Below are 16,269 nucleotides of genomic sequence, written 5' to 3'. Positions count from 1 at the left end.
AGGAGAGAAAACTACTGCCAGGAGAGTGATGGAGCTGGATCCTAAAACATCTAGTCAGATATCACTATATATAAAAACATATATATATATATTTATATATTTAAAAAAAAAAAAAAAAGGATTGAGAATTCCTGGGATGCAAAAAGCAGGTTGAAAAACATATATGATACTCAGGTAGATTCAGTTTCAGATAGGTCTGAAATACCACAGGAACAACATCATTCACCCTGCTGGCTTTGCGAAAATAGCATAAAATCTTGCCCAATCCTTTTTTTCTTCCTAATTTCACATTTTTCAGGTCTCCCTTAAGACGCTGAGCTTCACTTGATGCTTCACTGCAGCCAGAGATCTGGGTACCTCTAATCTTTCCTGCAAACACATTTCTCTAAAATGTTTGTTAAAACATACTGTCAAATTGAAACTTAATAGCACAGACCTTCCTCGCAAACATAAATAGCACCTCCGGAGGCTCACACATCACTGCTCTTCACTTGCATCTGTCCTGCTGCTCTCCATTTTATTTCTCCACGCTGCCGCTTGCACTTTTCAACTTCTTCTATCTGTCGCCGAGTCCTTCATTCAAAGACCGCTGAAATCCTTGGGAGCCCATCCAATACCTGCCGCTGGCTTAGGGCCCCACCACAGCAATTCTGCCCTGCCAGCACTGAACACTTCCTTCGAGGCACTGAACAAACCCATTAACTAATCTCGTTAAAAATACTCCTTCGCTAGCCGGCCTTTAAACAGTGGCGTCTATTGTATAAACGTGTATTTCTCTTATAAACAGTCCTGGGGAGACAATATAGAGATAGGCTGGAGCTGCCTTTTGCCAGTTGCTTGGCCTGTGGAAACAATTAGCTTGAAAGACAGACTTTAAAAGATGAGGGGTTTGTGCCCGCAAAAGAAAAGCAGCAGCTTCAAAAGAGTGTGATTTATTCGAAAGGGAGAAAAAAAAAATAAAAGGAAGCAGAATAGTTAGGCTCATTGAGTTTCCATCCTGTAGTTTCCTTATTTTGCTAGGCTGTGAAAGACCGTGGCCAGGCTCTATAGAGGGTGCACATTTGAACCCAGATTCACTAATGACTGATACGGCAGTCACGGAAGTTCAATTTATGTCTTTCTTCTCCCCAAAAAACAAGGCGTTCGTAAACCACCGTATTTTTTTTGATGGGAGACAAATAACATAACTGTTATTGCAAGGTTTTTAAAATAGATAATACCCCGTTTGGAAACCAAGATGAAGTACCTTTCTATCTGGCATAGCCTTGAAACATTTACAGAAAGCCTTTTAATGGAGATTTAATGCATCTATAATAATAACACAGAATTTGATACCCTCTAGGAAAAACTGCCTGGTGCTCCCTTAACAACCACAATTACTGCACAACTTGTTATACCTAAAGTTAATAAACCAGAATTAAGGTTGTGAATAAACTTTATTAACCAGCAGGAACCTGTGTCTTCTGTCCCTTGTGACTGTCCCACAGGCACCAAAGACCCCGTGTTTGTCCTCTGGTTTACCTTTTCTGGGGCGGGTTTACCTTTCCAGCCCTGAAAGCTCTGGCCGTGACTGAGACAAGCTAGGGCTGAGGCAAAAAAAAACAGCCATCCATAACAAACAAAACAAAACAAAGCAAAACAAAGAAAAAAAATACCAACAACAACAACAAGAAAAAGCAAAATCAAACAAAACACATGAAGAAATCAACTAAAGGGAAAAGGAAAGGAAAGGAAAGGAAAGGAAAGGAAAGGAAAGGAAAGGAAAGGAAAGGAAAGGAAAGGAAAGGAAAGGAAAGGAAAGGAAAGGAAAGGAAAGGAAAGGAAAGGAAAGGAAAGGAAAGGAAAGGAAAGGAAAGGAAAGGAAAGGAAAGGAAAGGAAAGGAAAGGAAAGGAAAGGAAAGGAAAGGAAAGGAAAGGAAAGGAAAGGAATAAAAAATTTAAAACAAAATAAAAAATAAAATAAAATAAAATAAAATAAAATAAAATAAAATAAAATAAAATAAAATAAAATAAAATAAAATAAAATAAAATAAAATAAAATAAAATAAAATAAAATAAAATAAAATAAAATAAAATAAAATAAAATAAAATAAAATAAAATAAAATAAAATAAAATAAAATAAAATAAAATAAAATAAACAAAACACAACCAAACCCCGCCGTGGCGGTGCCGCTGCCCGGCCGGTGCCGGCGGGCGCTCGGAGGGCGCGGGTGACACCGTGTGGCCGCCGCCGGGACTGCCCCGCCCGCCCGCGGGGTCGTGAGGCGGCGGCCGGGAGCGGGGCCTGTGCCCCTCGGCACAGCCACACCGGGCTCTCCGAGCGCCCCGCCGCTTCTTCCTCCTGGGAGCTGAATGGGTGACAGAACTTGCCTTGGACTAACTCTGGGTGCCGCCGGGAAGACGTCTGCCTTTGCGCTCCATTTTAGGCGGCGGCGGGCAGGGGAGCCCGGGCGGAGATTTGCAGGAGGGCTGCTCTTCCCTGTGTCAGCAGCCCCGGGAGAGGGAGGGGTTCTCCTTGCTCAGCCCTGGCTCCTCACAGCAGCCTCTTTTGGACCCAGAGTGGCCGAGGAAGGAGGCGAGCCCAGCGCACTCCAGCCTGTGCCGCGCATTTCTGGGTCAGACATCCTCGCGGGGAAATGGCTTTATTTAGACAGAGTAGGTGGTGATGAGATATGGTGTGCTGGGCCAGCAGGATTACAATGCATGCGGCTTGGGCCTTTGTGAGTCTGTCCTCAATTATTTTTGTTTGTTTTGGTGCTTCCCCAAGTCTTTCAGATAGAATGTCTTCACTCATGTTTTTGTTCTTCCAGGAACAGGCAGGAGAATCCAAACTCCAGGCCTCGTCTGACAGCACATCCCTGTGCCAAAAAGGCCAAAGGAGTTGTAATTGCTGTCAGAATTGAGCTTTCAGCAGGCCCCTGAGAGGAGAGACAGTGAAGAAAAAAACAATCCTTCTTTTTCTTGGCCCCCAAAATGCCTGTAAACTTTGACCTGCTGACAGAGAAAGGTAGTGGTGGAAAGGGCGTGCTGTGGAGTCATGACCTCTGCTAATGGACCTCCTGCTTGTGAAGCTGTTCAGTACTGCCACCTGCTCTCCCCAGAGGTATTAAATAAAGTATTAAAAAGTTTTGTAATGTATCAGTTCTCACAGGTAGAAAAACGGGACTGAATGCTTCATGCTCCTCAGGATGCTGAGGATATGAAATGTCAGGTATATAAATGGCAAATCTCCCATTAGCCTTTCCCCCTGTTAAACACCATAAGAAAGTCTGAGGTTACTGACATAACATAAATTTCTATCACCATTTTACATGTTGTGGTATTTCCAAAATATCTTCATCATCTGAAAGAGATTATGTACGAGTTACAGAAGATCCATATCTTTCCAGGGAAGTGGCTGATTGCCAGGTAGGTGGTCAGGTGCATAGGATCACAGGATGGTTTGGAAGGTACCTTACAGATCATCTAGTTCCACCCCCAGTGCCATGGGCAGGGACACCTTCCACTAGACCAGGTTCCTCAGGGCCCCGTCCAGCCTGGCCTTGAACACTTCCAGGGATGGAGCATTCACAGCTTCCCTGGGCAACCTGTTCCAGTGCCTCACCACACTCAAAGTAAAGAATTTCTTCCTAATATCTAATCGAAATATCCCCTCTTTCAGTTTAAAGCCATTCCTGCTTGTCCTGTCACTACATGCCCTTGTAAAAAATCCCTCTCCAGCTGTCTTGTAGGCTCTCCTTAGGTACTGGAAGGCTGCTGTAGTGCATCCCCAGAGCCTAACATCTAAAATGATACTAGAAATGGATGTTTAGGCAACTTTATCACACCCACATAGCCAACTTTTTTCTCTTAGGTGTAGACACTTAGCAAATCTGGGGTCTTTTAAACATCTCCAGCACACAACAGAAAAGAGCACATGCAGAAGATCACCAAGAATCAGGTAGTATTTGAATTAGGACAAGTGAGACCTCTTGGCTCATGCTCCAAGACTTCAGCATAGATTTTTGCCTGCAATGGACAAGCCTTCTCCACAGGTTTATGTATTGTTGCCAAAATCCCTGGACTGACTGGTTTGGTGGAAGGAGCATACACATTTCCTGGCTATCAAAACCCCATCTCAAGCTGTGGACACCAGAAGACTGTCCACCTCCAGATGTAACCAGGTCAAAGCACCCACTGTCCATTCAAATCCTCTCTGTTGCCAGACTAACTTTAAAGAGAAAGGAAATTACTTGCACTCCAGCTAAATGTATTTTCTCTCCATCAAAATGTATGTTGAGGTGATCACAAAATTGGAAACAAGGTCACAAAATAGAAGAATAATGAAGAGTATTTATAGGTTTGGCTTTTCAGAGCAGAACTATTCTCTTAACATCCTCTGTCTAGGTGTATAATGGAAAAGCCATGTCATCTTGGGATCAGTGTAGAGAAACTATCAAAGTGTCTTCTTAAGAAACACATATATGTTATATAATACAATATTATAATAGAAGAAGACTAATATAGGAACATATATGATTATAGTTTAGTTTAAACTGCCTTCCCTGACTGGTGATTGCTCTAGTGACTGGCACAACATCAAATTCTTTCAGTTTATGCCATGATATGAAAGAGAAACAAGTGTCAGCACCTCAAAATACCACGGAGCCATTGATTTTTGCATTGGTTCATGTGGATCCATCAGGAGCATATCTGCCTGTTCTGTGTGGTGTTTGGCAGCACTCTGGTAACTGAGGTGTTAGAATTCTTGCAGGAGGGCTCCAGTTCTGCTGTACAAACACCTGGAGCTTGTCCTGGTGACCTGGGAAACTGGTGACACCCCTGCCATGGGACTTCTTCATTCCCTTTCTTGACCCCACTGACACTGACTCCATGCCAGCAGACTGGTCTACTTTGATGAGCTCCTGGGTAGAGGGATGAGTGTGGCCAGCTGGAGGAAGACAATAATACTGTCCATTAATTTTTATCCTCTCTGTCAAAACAGAAATGTCACAGAGATATGATTGCCCCAGCTCTTTGGAGAGAGATTGGTGAAGGCCTGGACAAAAACACCCCAGAACTGCAAATACTGATGTAATATCAGCACTCAACAGCCTTTGATACTGCACACAGAAGCATGATGTTACTGATCAATCATGATATCATGATGAGTCGTGGTATCAGTACCTCACTTCCTCCATGTTACTCTCCATTCCAATGGCTAATGTGAGGCAAAAAGCCACTGAATGCAGGGTTCATTTGATGCATCAAGAGGCCACCTAGAACAGAGGTTGGACAGTATTAAAGGAATAAAGTAGGTATTTATTAAAAAGATCTTTAGAGGATACACCTTGGGCAGTACAAGAGCCTGGCAGTGGCTCCACCCAAGCTGGAGGATGGATCACATCTTTTCACACTTTTATAAGTCTTGGTTCATTTACATATTGGGGTTAATTGTCCAATTACAGCTTCAGGTTATGAAGTCCCATCCTCCCAGATTGCTCTCATCAATTTGCTGTTATTTATACCTTTTGGGCCTGAAGCTGCAATGGTGTCCTTGGTTGTCAGGCTGGAAAAGAATTGTTTTGTCTAATTACCCTGTGAAGAGAACTTGCTAACACTTTCTATGAAGTTCAGAGTTATATACTAATGCAGTACAGACTCTGGAAAATATGAAAGTTAAAACTTAAGGCATCACACTCAAGTGGATTTTTTGGCTCACCTGCAAGGTCTCAGAGGAATCAATTGAGGGCCTAGAGGTCAGTGCCTTCACAGGGCTGAAGCAACCCTTCCATCTCAGTGAACAGTCTTCTCCTAACTCTTAGCCTGCCTAAATTTATGTTCTGGGCTTGAAATAATGTCATTGTGCATGAGAGCTTTCAGGCAGTCTGAACGATGAAATCAGCCCCCTGTTGATAGATGTGTGGTGAAGGAACTCCTTGATATTTGCTCGTTCCTTCTGTGTCTCAAAGCAGACAGTTCATAATGCCCAGAGTTAAATGTAACTAGATAACTGAATGGCTTACACTGCTCTTCCAATCCCATTGCTAAGAAACATCTAGAAGCCCATCAAAGGAGGTGGCTGCCTGTCTAAGCATGGGAAGAGAGTTTCAGATTAGTAAAATCAGAACCTAGAAAGCCAAACTGGAAAAACTGTTACAGAAGAAGAACCATTCCAGAAACCTTCCAAGTCTGGACTTGTGTCCCCTTCCTAAAGAGCTGTGGCACCTCCACTGGCAATCCCAAATGTACACCATGGCTATCTTCACATAAGGAAGATGTTACTTCTTATTAAGGAGCTTACTTAGCTAAGTAAGCCCCTCAGGTACTGAGATCTGCATCAGTAAAAACCAGAATAGTGATCCTAGCTGAAGACTGGCTGCTTAGACCCTAGCTGAAGACTGACAGCTCAATGAACACATGGTTTAAGACCCCTGCTACTCTGCACTGATTTGAACTTTCTTTGTAAATTCAAATACCATGTATTCCAAAAGTGTCAAATACATGAACAATTGTGCCATGTCAGGAAGGAAAAGTTGTATGCACTGTATTTGCCAGATACAAATGAAACCATTATTCTTGATCACAGACACTACCTTGTGAGTTAGGTTTAGCCTAGAATTTAGCAGGGTGTTAAGGCAGCCCTAGATCTGCAGCTGAAAAAAGTTTTACCAGTTCTTCTCCCTCATCTGAGCATTTGGTTTTATGTAATTAAATATGCCAACAGAAAAAAAAATAGTCTTTTGTCAGATTGACAGCTAAGCTGACTTGAGACCTTAACCTCAAGTGTGTTCAAAGCTGAAAATCCAATCTGGCTGACATTTTGTCCTTTAACACATGTTGTTGTAATCCCAAATTAAAGGCTGCCCTTATACTGTACCAAACTAAATCACACATATTTCAGAAACTTTGGCATGTAAAGGAAGCACAGTGCTACATAAAGATGGTGTCAGACCAAATTTTCAGCCTTCTTTGTTGGTGTTTTGGATTTTTCTCAGACCTTCAAGGTTATATACATTTCATGGTTTAATTTCTGTTATTCCCTAAGGCACTGGTGCATATTTACCCACTAACAAAAATAATTTCTTTGAAACATAGTAATTTATAATAGGCATATTATGATCCTTTCAGTTTTACTGTGATCTAATCACCAGGCACGTATTTAGGAAATATAAAATCCTTTCAAGACTTTTACCTTGAGACATACTAAGAATGCACAATGCACAAACACACATTCATAACAGTTCCCAGTTTGGTAAGATGATCCATTCTCCAAAGCCATATACATATTAAAAAAAAAGTTAACTGAACATTAACTACCTTTCAAACCTTAATTGCACAACTTGCTTAAAACAGAAGATTTTGCAAAAATTTTTTTTGTAAATTAAAGGCATGTTTAAATTGCAGACGTAGAGAGAAATGGAAAAAGTCACTTTTGGTTGGATTGTCACTTTAGTATGATTTTATCTTTATGGATTAGTGTCAGAATCTAAATACAACTCAAATAATGGTGTTTTCTATCCACTGATGGCCGAACTTCAAGAGTTTTACCTCGAATTAAGAAGAATGCCCTACCACCATATCCTGTATCAAAACCCCTTTTTAGTGGTTTGGTTGTTTTTCCTGCAAGTGCGGTGAACTCTCAAGCAGCTCCCAACCCCTGTGCAGTGGAGCTGCATCAGAGAACAAAGTCCTGGCACACCACACCATTTTTGCTGGCAGGAGACTTTCTCTAGTAGTGTTACTCCAGCCTGAATGTTCCCTGTTCCTGCTAAGGGATTAACAATGATAAATAACTAACTAGAGTAGGGCAAGGAGGTGACAAGAGTTGGAAAATTTGGTAAAATGATAATATATCAGTTTGATATGATGGATGGCTTTATTCAGTTATTTCACGTCATGGGATACAAACTTGATTCTTCAGTGGATGAACTTGAGCTGTGACTAGCGTGAGGCAGAGAAACTTTGTGACTGCAATGAGTATACTTATGAGTATGCTAATAAAATATGTGCTCCCAACATTTCCTTAGTAAAAGAACCTCTTTCACCAACATCTCATAATTAACCAATACTCATATTGTGTCACTACCTTTTTTTAAATTTCCAATTGCAAATATCTATCAGGATGTCTGGCAGACATGTTACTTTTTGAACATAAATTTCTAATTGTAATGTCTACAAGCTAAAGCTTGAATGCATGAACACTTAAGATTATGATACCTGCAGATAAGTAAAATAAATTCAAATCTTTGCAATTTAAAAAACAGTTCTGTAATCTCTTCCTTATCATCTTAATTCAAATCCTTCTTTTAAAATTATTCATCTCTATAAACAGACTTACACAGTCCATTAGTTTTGTTTGATACTCACCAGAGAAAAAGCCCCTAACCTGACAGGCTACAAAGTAGGTATTTCTTATGAAACCAAACAATTCTTCTGCTGATATTGCCCTTATGTAGTGAAGGTTAAACAAGAGGGATGGGTAAAATACCAAAAAATACATCCTATCCCATAGTTTGGTTTTCTAGGTATTTATACTTTTTTTTTCATTTAGTTTTAATTTAATAATTTCCTTTCCATTTAATCCATTTAGAATAAAATCCTGAAGCAAAATTCCATTCTGAAAATATCCCATCAATCTCACCATCCTATTACTTCCTTATGGTTTGAGCTGCCCTTGGTGGCTTCATGCCATGCTCAGCAAGGAGAGCAAAGCAGCTTAGGGAGGGACTTGATAAGTTTTGGGGCAAAACAAAAGTTTCAGAGTTCTCCAGTGCTCTTTAGGGCTGTAGTTACACTAAGTGTTGGGGGCTAGGAGGGCTGTGAGCAAAACAGGGGAAGAAGAAAAGGCAGAGAACAACAAGCCACTGGATTAGATGGAAGGAAAATTGGAGAAGGACGGACTGCTCTACAACCCTCAGCCATGGCTCCAACTCAGGTTACCTAGATTTCAGATGTAGATATGGGTTATGGCTACCTCAGCTGTGTGTCTCCATTTTGAGCTACTTAGAGTCCTTATAAATAAACTGTGGGTAAAAGCTCTTTCTGTAGTGTTATCGGATTGTCAGCCTAAAGAAAAGAACATTACTCCTCTTGGTACCCATGAGAGCTTTTCCAATTGTTTTGTTTTTTCTGTGGGCAGTAATAGGAACCTCATTAAACTTTAATCAAAATCCATGGAAACTTAGATGGACTTCAGGTAAAAGCTTCATGACAAAAATAAAGATAGATAGATAGATAGATAGATAGATAGATAGATAGATAGATAGATGAATGATAGACAGATTGACAGACAGTTATAGACAAAACAGGGGTTTTATCTGTGATTTGAACTTTCATTGTAGATGGGTACTTCCAGGTGAAACACATTCACAGACATCCACCCCTCCTTCTTCTGCTGTGCAACCCTGTGGGATAGGGCATAGCCTAACCTTACTCCAGTTTCTCTGTTTTCATCTGCTGAGGGACAGTGAACAGATCAGGAAGCCTGTTGTTCCAAATCTGAAATTCCAAGAGCATTACTTGTTCAAATTAAGCCATGTGATACTGTTTTAGTTCATTGATTTGACAACTGTGACATTTAAAACAATGTTTCTGATACAGAAACTACTTGAAAAGCAAATGAAAAATGTCCCAGAAGCAAACTGTTGTGGAAAGTAAGCACAGCTGGACCCCAATTCTTTAATAAATTGGAATGAATATTCCCAGAACAAATTTTCAGTATTTCAGTGTTTTTAAATTGGAAGACTTCTGAACTTGAATGACACCTGGAAAACATACCATCCTCCCTCTCTCCACAAATGAGTATTTCAGGAAATTTTCTTGTCTGTACAAGGAAAAACCTCTAAGTTCAAGCATAATAATTTTTAGGCATAAAGTTTAAAGCTACAATATACCGAATTTCAAAACAATTTAAGCATCTAATGGTACAAATACTTGTTTACTGAGATGTTCAAAACTACCAAAGCTGCTTAAAACACCCCAAAAGTATATGGATGTGTCACTTGGGAACATAGTTTAGCAATGAACATGGTGATGCTGGGTTAGAGATTTATCACACTGATCTTAGAGGTCATTTCCAACCTTAGCAATTCCACTATTGTATGAAAGTGGCTTTAAAAATATTATCTGCTTGTACTCCTGCTTTCTGTCTTTCCATATCCTGTTTTCTGTTTTTGTCCCATTGTCTTCATTGCCAGCCTTTTTTCCCTTATTTTCCTCCAAATGCCAGACTAAAAATACTTCCCTCTGCTTTCTCCAGCTAGGTCTCAGCATGCTGACCATACCTTTGCCTTGATTCCCAAGGCCATTAAAAACAGTCTGTGAGGGATATTGCTGCACAGCTTGATCATGTAAGCAACAATGCTCTGGTGTACCTGTAAGATGCAAAGGCACTGTAAAAATAGAGAGGGGAAAAAACAAAAGTGGTGTTCTCATTCTTCCCAAATGAAGAAAGAGGTTTTCATGGAAGCTGTTTCCACACTCTCTCCCTACCAATTTTTTGGCCAGTCTGCTCTTCCTTCCCCACTCATCCATGAGGAGTTGAAAAGGGCAGAACCAAAAGCAGCATGAAATGGGAGTGAGACTTGTAAAGACAATGAAACAAAATGAATAGACATAAGTAAAATAATCCTAAAACAATGACAGCTCTCTTTATTTTAAAAACCGAGATGATAAAATGGATAGTAAAACTTTTAATCGCCTCTTTACCGCAGTGCAAGACTGCTGCTGTCAGAGTCCTGCAGTCAAGCCGTGGTGAGACTGAGCAGGTTTTTTAGAGTTTCATTCTTCATCTGCAGATTTCAGGAATGAAAGGATTGTTCCTAAGAGAGGAAGTTAAAATTTAAATTGCCCAATTTCTTCCTTAGGCTGGCATATATCAAAGGTATCAATTGAGTTACGCTGGTTGGGAAGAGATGAAAATCTGGTCTGCAATCTTTAAAAGAAAATGCATTTCTACTGCACATTATTAGAAAATTAATTTTTGTTGCCTCTATAAGACAGCAATAAGAAAGGAGGGGAAAATAAAAAGTACTGTACTATGTCCCATGGACTCTTTTTGGAGTACCAGTCAGTCATCCATCCCAAAATAAGGTTTTCCAAGGCAGCAAGGGATTCCAGGTATGAAGGAATACAAAACTTGTGGCCAGAAGCCCAGGGTCCCGACAACTGACCAGAAAAAAAGGCAGACTTCCACCACAAATCTGTCAAACTTGAAACATTTCCTTGAGGCATTTCAAGTGAAACTAATCATACCTTTTTGAGTTTTGTCCTGGCTCTACTCAGGGGGCCTATAGTTGTGCCAGGTTTCTGTAAGAGAAGAACAGGAAAGCCCAAATCAAACCCATTCAATTTTAGATAAAGATGATTTGCAAAGTTTTGTTCTGAGTCTGTCCTGAGGGGTGTTCCAGCTCTTTCTTTACAGTTTATAATTTTTCCCCTAAATTTATTTTAAAACCACAATCTTCTCTTTTAGTCTTGGACTCATTTAATGAACTGAAGGCCATCTGCCATTCCTGATGACTGACTGATGAAGTCTGCTTCTATTTCTAAAATAAAGCCAGGAGCAGACTAAAGCATGCCTGAGCCAGGCTAGGATGAGAGGGATGCTTGAATGAGCAGGATCATTGCAGTAATGAAGGGACAAGTCATTTAGGCTCTGTGTGTCTTCTTGGGCTGGTGATTTAGGACAGACCACTTTGCCCTTTACCAATAAAATAGGAACAAAACTACCACTGTCCCTGCCATTCTGCTGCTTTATGGCACGAGGAGGGGGGAAAGAGAAGAATGTATTTGTTTGGAGCATCCATCCACCATTCAGATCCTGGAACCCACAGTCCAGTGTTATGACCTGGCCACACTGCTACATCCCAGGAACAGCCCTCCTGGGAGAACAGGGCTCTCCTGGCTGCTGCTGTATGTCTGACAGGGGTGGTAGGCAAACGAAGATGGATTTGAAACTTCTCCTCCTAGAACAGGAGGGGAAAAAATTTAAACAAATGGGCAACAGGATGTCTAATGGTGCTAGTACAGTCGGTGGCAATAGCAGCTGTAATAGAGTCAGCCTTGAAGCAAGCTGCAGAGTGGTGATGTTACTTTATTCTTTGTAATGATCATTGTTAACTAATATTTGTCTGCTGAATGCCCACAGGTCTTTATCAAGGATCAGGCCCCCATTATGGCTGGCCCTGAATACAACCTAATAAAAAGCTGCCATCCTTCAGAGCTTGAAATTGAAGCACAAGTCAAAAGACAATAAGTGAATTCTGCAAAGAAACAGGTGGACCCCAGGGTAACAATGAGACAAATGTGTCATGACATGGCCTGAAAGTGGCCAAACAGTTACATGCAAGAGAATGAGAAATGCTGCTATTTCTGTTAATTTGAAGAGTCTCTCGGACAGTCTATCTAAGTTAAAGTTGCCAGGTCTTTTGATGCCTTTTCAGAGTTGAAGTCCGCCTCCTGGTAAGCAGCTGTCAGCAAGGCAGGGAAGAGGTAGCCTCTCTCTCAAGGTGACATGAAGTGAACGTGGGAGCAGCAATGTTGATACCTAAGGCTAATTCTCTGCACACAGTCCATTTGAACTGCATCTTCCAGGAGCCAAACCGGACTTCCCAGGCAGCTAATAAAAGGGATTTGTCTTCTGTACAAACTGGCTGCTTCCAAACGGCCACTGCAGAGTGAGCAGCCAGTCCTTCCCCAGGCTCACACTCTTCAGATAATAATGATGGCTTTGCTGTCTCTGCTGACCAGCTCTGTACCGAAATGGGAAAGGTTCCATACGTGTAATAGGAGCTCAGAGACCATGGTAATGAGTATGGTGTAAAAAATGATAGATACGTGGATGGACAGATACCTCTTTATCATTTTTCTGAGCCATCCAATTTCCCCAGGCACAGAGTACACCCCGGAGATTTGGGTTTAAGGCAGAGAAAGCTTTACACGATGGATTGAGTGTTGTGTAAATATGTAAATAAAGAATAGCTCTTTAATTTTTTATGAGGAGTGCATTTTAAAGCTCTGCTTTGGTCTTCTTACTCGGGAAAAATTGCCACCTAACAAAATGGCAGTCATACCTGAACAAACATAACTATGTTCTGCACATAAAACACCTATATTAAAAATTAACTAATGAAAAAATATTTGGATAATATTGAGAAAAGCAAAAGGCTTGTGCATCAGACAAAAGCTTCCTGGGGTATAAAGTGCATTTGGCTATCAAGATGCTCTCTGTAGGCCACATGCTGCTTGCTGACATGTTTGAATCCTAAATAAACAGACTTTATACAAGGCAGCTAACAGGGTTCAGGGGCAAGTGGAATGTCACAGCCACCCTACTGCCGTGTGTGACGTGTCTGGAGGCAGTCTGTGCACAGCAGCATGTAGTGGTGGCACCGTACAGGACTGAGCTGTTCAGCAGCAAGACTGGCACCTGAGCACCCAGAAGATGCCAGGCCCTCAATATGACTCCTGCAGGACTGTCAAGAAAGACTGCAATGGGATTTAAGCACACCAGCTCCCAAACTGGAAGCTGGCAGAGGGAAGTACAGGGCTAATCAGTGCTTCCTGGCACTGTCTGAGCTAGCTATGGGGTGCTGGGTCCCAGGCAGGCACATCTGCACTCCGTGCCTCAAACATACAGCCTGTGCCTCAGCTCAGGGGCCCGTGATGTGACCCCAGTGTTTGTGGTTTCCTTTGTCCCCACACAATCCCTCTGTCGGTGCTGCAGTAAGGAGACCTGCATGGCTCAGTTCCCAGCTGCACAGAGGAACTGGCCTGCTCCTGCCTGCCTGCCTTTCCCTGTCCTGGTCTGCCCTTACACACTGAACCAGGAAGAGAGAGGAAGCCAGCCCCCAAAGCAATGCATTGCAATTGGTTTACATGGAGAATGGCTAAGGCAAAGCAATGTGTGCATCTGGGAACAATCCTGAGCTGGTAGGAGCACAGACAGCACAGTCCAATTGCTCTATTCCCCTTCTAGGATCTTCATCAAGATGAGAAAGGCTTCAGCAATTGATCACCATCATTCAAAGGGAAAAAGTAATTTTCATTGCTTTGGTTCTGCTTGCATGTAAGAAAAAAATCTTAGAACTGTTTTACTGCTAGAAGTCCAAGTGTAAATATCATCCACGAGAACAGACTCTGCCATTAAAACCATCCTTGCTTTGTTCATACCACCAAAGACACAGTGTTCTGCCTAACTAAAGGTCACAAAACAGCAGAAATTTGAATGCTTCTATCAATGCTTCTAGCAATCCAGGAGATTTCACATAAAGCCTGTAATCCATCCAGTAAACATATCTACATACATACATATATACAAACAGACATTTATATACACACACATGCACACAATGAAGGAGGAAATACTCCTTTTAATAGCATGACCTTGTTGTTTTGTACCACTGCTTAAGAAAGGGATTATTAATGAAGCCAGCAGAAGTGCAGCAGTGTTTGTTAAGGCATCAAAAACACCCATTCCTCCTTTTTTCAGCAGAACTGAAACCCTCACATACATCCAGACTCTTGCAGTGTTTAGGTGTAAATAACACCCGGTGTGTACAAAGCTCCCCCTTTCATATTCATTACTGTCATAGCTTTGAAAGGAAAAAAGCAGAGGTCATTTATTAGAGGTTACTTTTCATGCAAAACACCCTGTGGTTGCTGTCATTCAGAACTACTTAGTCTACGCCCTCAGTCATCTATTAGCAGGGCTTCAGGTCATAACCTTTAGTGGCATTTGGAATCCCAGAACCTCTGATTAGTGCAGGATTTACATATCCTTCAGTAAAAAATGCTCAGCTATAGAAATGCATGAAGTGTTGTAAATTTGTTTGGCCTTTTGTCTGGAATACATATGAACTCTGCATTCAAAGTAGGGTGCATTAAACTATATTTGTTTATCGTGTTGTAGCTCCTCTGTTAATGTGGCGTCCATTAACCCATTAAAGACAAACTGTCCTTTCAAAATGGGCTCATAATTGAGCACAAAGAGGAGGTAGACGCCAGTGCAATTAATAGGTTCAGATCCCACAAGCCAAATGTTGGTGCTTCTTTAGGCCTGTTCTGTTTTTCTCAGAGAAGTAGCCATGCCTGTACGAAGTTTGATATAATGGTTTCTGCTGGAATCCGTCCTATGAAATTTTACTGGAAGGTGTGAAAGTACTACCGAGTTGCTGCCTTGGCAAGGTGTAACCAATCACACATTTTTGAGTTTCAGTAGCATAGAAACATCATTCATTTGCAATATACAGTCAATACATGTTGGGGCTTCTTCTTGCAAGACTTTAGAAATAGAGCCAAATTACACTGTTCCTCTAACAGAAATGCCATTAACAAGCATTAGCATGACTAATTGGCTGATTTAGCTCAGCAGAGAGGATTTGTCAAACAATACTAAAGCCAGTTTCCCAGATATTTGAGTATTTGGGGTGCTCTTCAACATTCTGATGTATTTCAAAGAAGACCTTTAAGGGTATGACATTCACGGCACACAGCTGGAATCAGTCATCTGTGCATTTGAGAGGACCTCACCTGAAGTTCTCTAAGTCATACACAGTGAGAGACCATCTATCTTTTATTTAGGTTGGTTATAACTCTCTTACCTGGATGTGAATGCTAATAGTGATACCAGAAGTGTGCAGTGGGGGCTTCTCTATACCACCACAGAGCTTCATCTGGACATTCAAGCCTTTGAGTCTGCCAGAAGTTGATTTAGCCTGTGGTCTTCCTCCTTGGAAAGTTAATTTAGATGTCAGTGAGCACCAGTGAGAGCACAGCAACCAGAATACTTGCCAGGAGTATTTTTTATATATATATTATGAGTTTGTGTGGTTATATGTCTCCTCTAGGTAAAGCTGGAGATATTTTCACCATAAATTTACAAAAATAAATATTATTTATAAGTATTATTAATACCTCACAACATCAAATGAATATATGACCTTGCATACAGGCTGGTGGACTTCTCTGGCTCCCAGTTTCTTTCCATTTACAATCCATCTGAGAGGTGAAACAAGTCAGTCACAAAATTCTTTGTTGAAAGAGCAACTTCAGCGGCCTCTGTCAAATCCATCCTTATTTTTGTATGTCTTGGTGTTTCATACACTCAGATGTGAGAGGAACTGCTTCATGCCCTGAAAATATCAGTCTGAAGGGATGCTCCCTGCATGGATGGAGTTTTGGCAGACTGATCCATGGCCAGCAAAGAGGATATCACCTTTGCATATCTATCACATGTCAGCAATCCAAATGACTGTCCAGTTCTGTCGCTTCTCTTTGCTTTTCCT

General features: G+C 41.2%; 1 long non-coding RNA gene across 2 annotated transcripts; it reads left to right on the top strand.

Annotated features, from left to right (window-relative positions):
- The first annotated feature begins 2,363 nt into the window (after window positions 1-2,363).
- LOC135307433 (uncharacterized) lies at window positions 2,364-14,813 on the top strand. 2 transcript variants are annotated; one of them, XR_010368157.1, is made up of 4 exons: window positions 2,364-2,721; window positions 2,812-3,104; window positions 10,242-10,332; window positions 12,132-14,813. It is a non-coding gene; the product is annotated as an uncharacterized LOC135307433 (long non-coding RNA). The 2 variants fall into 2 exon arrangements; XR_010368162.1 differs by lacking the exons at window positions 10,242-10,332; window positions 12,132-14,813 and adding an exon at window positions 4,986-8,053 and having other exon boundaries at window positions 2,365-2,721.
- The last annotated feature ends 1,456 nt before the right edge of the window (window positions 14,814-16,269 follow it).

This window comes from Passer domesticus, chromosome 1, assembly GCF_036417665.1.
Source record: "Passer domesticus isolate bPasDom1 chromosome 1, bPasDom1.hap1, whole genome shotgun sequence".
NCBI lineage: Eukaryota > Metazoa > Chordata > Aves > Passeriformes > Passeridae > Passer > Passer domesticus.
The sequence above is the reverse complement of the archived record's forward strand: the minus strand, read 5'-3'. Positions and strand labels throughout refer to the sequence as shown.